Source organism: Mus pahari, chromosome 7, assembly GCF_900095145.1.
Source record: "Mus pahari chromosome 7, PAHARI_EIJ_v1.1, whole genome shotgun sequence".
Taxonomy (NCBI): domain Eukaryota; kingdom Metazoa; phylum Chordata; class Mammalia; order Rodentia; family Muridae; genus Mus; species Mus pahari.
In genome coordinates, this window is record NC_034596.1 from 52,407,759 (window position 1) to 52,412,206 (window position 4,448).

The following is a 4,448-nucleotide window of genomic DNA, read 5'->3' on the forward strand; positions in this document are numbered from 1 at the left end:
AGGAAAGAGAAGGACAAAATTAACAAGACTAGAGATGAAAATGGGGACACTACAAGAGGCACCAAGGAAATCCAGAGAACCATAAGGACATGCTTTAAAAATCTGCATTCCACCAAACTGGCACACCAAAAGGAAGTAGGTGGATTTCTTCCTATAGATGATCTATCAAAGTTAATCAAGATTAAAAAGCAATTTAAATAGACCTGTAACCTCTAGTTAAATAGAAATAGTAATTAAAAGTCTCCAACCAACAAAACCCAGGGCCAGACTGAGTCAGTGAAGAACTCTACCAGATCTTCAAAGAAGAATTAATGCTGATCTACATCAAATTATTCTGCAAACTAGACGCTGAACGAAAGTTTCCTATTCTTTTTATAAAGGCACTCTTACCCTAATTCCAAAACCACACAGAGACCCAGCAATAAAGGAAATTACAGATCAATATCCTTCATGGTTATAGGTGTAAAAAAATCTTAACAGAAATACTTATAAATTGAATACAAAACCATATCAAAAAGATCATCCACCATGGTCAAGTAAGCTTCATCCCAGAGGCACAAAGTTGTTTAACATACTAAATCAGAAAATATAGACCACCACACAGAGAGGCTGAGAGACAAAGCCACATGATCAGCTCCTTAAGATGCAGAACATCAGGGCTAATGATATCTCCAGAAGTTCTTTTACTGTCCAGGATTGTTTTGGCTATCCTGGTGTACTGGCTGGTTTTGTGTGTCAACTTTACACAAGCTGGAGTTATCACAGAGAAAGGAGCCTCCCTTAAGGAAATGCCCCATGAGATTCAGCTATAAGGCATTTCCTCAATTAGTGATCAAGGGGGGAGGGCCCACTGTGGGTTGTGCCATCCTAGACTGGTAGTCCTGGGCTGTATAAGAAAGGAGGTTGAGCAAGCCAGGAGGAGCAAGCCAGCACTCATCCATGGCCTTCGCATTAGCTTCTACCTCCAAGTTCTTGCCCTGTGTGAGTTCCTGTTCTGACTTCTTTGGTGATGAACAGCAATGTGGAAGTGTAAGCTGAATAAACCCTTTCCTCCCTAACTTGTTTCTTGGTCATGGTGTTTTGTGCAGGATTAGAAACCCTGACTAAGACACCTGTTTTTTTTTTTTTTTCATATAAAGTTGAGAATTGTTCTTTCAAGATTTGTGAAGAATTGTGTTGGAATTTTGATGGGGATTGCATTGAATAGGTAGATTGCTTTTGGTAAGATGAACATTTTCACTATGTTAATCGTACCGATCCATGAGCATGGAAAATCATTCCATCTTTTGAAATCTTTTTTTTTGATTTCTTTCTTCAGGGACTTGAAGTTCTTGTCATACATATCTTTCACCTGCTTGCTTAGAGGCACACCAAAGTATTTTACATTATTTGTGGCTATTGTGAAGGGTACTGTTTCCCTAACTTCTTTCTCAGCCCATTTATTGCTTGTATAGATGAGGGCTACAGTAGGGTTTTTATTTTTTATTTTTTGAGTTAATTTTGTATACAGCCACTTTGCTGAAGGCAGAGACTGAGCTAGCAACCAAAAAGCATACACAGGCACATATGGAGCAGATGTCTGCCTTGTCTGGCCTCAGTGGGAGAGGATATGCCTAATTCTGAAGAGACTTGATGCACCAGGGTTGGGGGATACCCCGGCGGCTCTGCTTTCTCAGAGGAGAAGGGGTTAATGGGGGAGGAACTCTTTGAGGGGGGAATAAGAGGGGGACAGTATTTGGGATGTAAATAAAAAAAAGAATTCGGAAAAGGCTTTTGACACAACCTGACACCTCTTTGTAATAACGTCCTAGAGAGACTAGAGACACAAGAGACATACTTTAATATGTCAAAGACAACTTACAGTAACCCTACAGTCAACATCAGCCTCGATGGAGAGATACTCAAAGCATTTCCACTAAATTCAGGAACATAATAAGGTTGTCTTCTCTATGTGTACATAGAGAAGTCATAGCTACAGCGGTAAGACAGCTGAAGGAGATTAAGGGATACAGGCAGAAAAGAAAGAAGCCAAAATATCTGTATGTAGATAAGATTTTTTAACATTAAAGACCTTAAAAACTCCACCAGGAAACTTCTACATTTTATAAATACTTTCACCAAAGTGACAGGATACAAAATTAACACACAAAAATCAGTCATTTCTCTATCTATAAATGACATATAGACTGAGAAAGAAATCAGGGGAAAAACACCTTTCACAAGAGCCTCAAAAAATTAAGATGTTTTGAGGTAACTCTAACCAAGAAAGTGAAAGATTTGCATGATTAAAAACATTTAGATACTGAAGAAAGAAATTAAAGAAATTCTCAGAAGATGGAAAAATTTCCCATGTTCATGGATCAGAAGGATTAAAATAGTAAAAATGGCCATCAAAATGAATGTACAGATTCAATGCAAGCTCCGTCAAAATTCCATGACAATTCTTTACAGATCTTTAAAGGACATTTTTCAGCTTTATATGGAAATAAAAAAGCCCCAAGCAACAAGATAGCTCAAACAATCCTGAATAATAAAAGAGCTGCTGGAGACATCACCATCACATTTCCAATTGTACCACAGGGTAGTACAGACAGCATGGCATGGGTGTAAGAACAGACATGCTGATCAATGGAATGAAACTGAAGGCCCAGAGTCCACTTACCTATGACCACCTGATTTTTGATGGTGAATCCCAAAAATAAACACTGGAGAAAAAGACAGCATCTTCAGCAAATGGTGCTGGACACACTGGATGCCTGGATGCAGAAGAATCCAGGTAGATCCATATTTATCATCCTTCACAAAACTCAACTACAGAATGATCAGGAACCTCAACAGAAGACCAGACACCCTGAATCTGATCGAAGAAAAAGTGGAGGGGAGATAAGCTTACTGGCACAGGAAATGACTTTCTGAACAGGACACAGGCACTGATAGTTCATGCACTCAGGGACCTCACGAAGCTGAAAAGTTTCTGTGTGGCCAAGGACACCACTGTTCAGGCACAATGATAACCTAGAGCATGGAAAAAGAGCTTTATCCTTATACAACCGATAGAGGGCTAGTATATATAATATGTAAAGAACTAAAAAGCTAAGCATCAAACCAATTAAAAATGGGGTACAGATCTAAACAGAGAGTTTTCAAAAGATGTAACACAAGTGGCCGAGAAACAAAGAAATGTTAAATATCCTTCACCCTCCATTAAATTAATACTACTCTAGGATTTAATCTTACACCACACAGAATGACCAAGATCAATAACACAAATGACAGTACATCTTGTGAGGATGTGGAAAAACAGAATGCTTACTCATTATAAGGGGAGTGAAAATTTGCACAACCACTATGGAAATCAATGTCTCCGTTCCTTAGGAAGCTGGAAATCGATGGACCTCAGGATCCAGCTATAGCACTCATGGGCATGTACCCAAAGGGCTCTATCTCTCACTACAGAGACACTTGCTTAACCATGGTCATTGCATTTCTATTCATGATAGCCAGAAACTGGAAACAACCTAGATGCCCCTCAATGGCTGAATGAATAGGGAAAATGTGTGGCATACTTACTCAACTGAATATTGTTCAGCTCTCAGGACAAATAAAATCATGAAATTTATGACAAATGGATAGAGCTAGAAAAAAAATCATCCCAAATGAGTTAAGCCAGAACCCCAAAGACAAATAGTGTTTGTTTTCTTTTATTTATGGATGCTAGTTCTCAGGCCTTCAATATGTGTGCTACAATCTGAATAAGCTCAGTGGTTAGGTACCTAGTAAGGGAGTGGGGGAGTCAGAGGTGATGGACACTGCTAAGGAAGCAACAGGACTGGTGCTCACGTGATCTCACAGAGACTGTGGCAGCATAGGCTCCAGCCACATGGGGTCTTAGCACTGAAAGGGGTTAGTCGCTGTGGGGTAACACTCCTGCCCAAAGAGCTCTTTACAGTTGATACCCACTAGCAGAGGAAAAACTAGTTTTCTCCAGTGGAGTCCTACTGGGTAAATTAACCAGACCTCAGGGCAGGTCCGGATACCCAGGAGTACTTGGTCAACACAAAATGAACTCCATAATATTTTTTGTAGATTTGTTTTGGTCTCATTTTGCTTTGTTCAGTCATTTTGTCATTGATGTTTTGCTTATTTATTTTATTTTATTTTTGGTGTGCTTCCCGTTCTGTTGTTGTTGCGTTGTGCTGTGTGAAGTTTCTAGGCCAAACTGCAGAGATAACAGCAAGCAGAGTAAGGTGCTGCTCTGCCCTGATGGACTCTCCCCGCTCGGGATAACGAGAAGACCCGTCTTGATAGATGTGCAGGACAAGAGAGACGAAGCAGAAAGTAGGAGACAGGCAAAGGGGGCAGTCAGACACAAGATTTCCCCTCACGTGCTGGGAGCCAAGCCTTTCAGTATTTATTGGCCTGTTCAAATTGTCTACCTGAACTCAGCC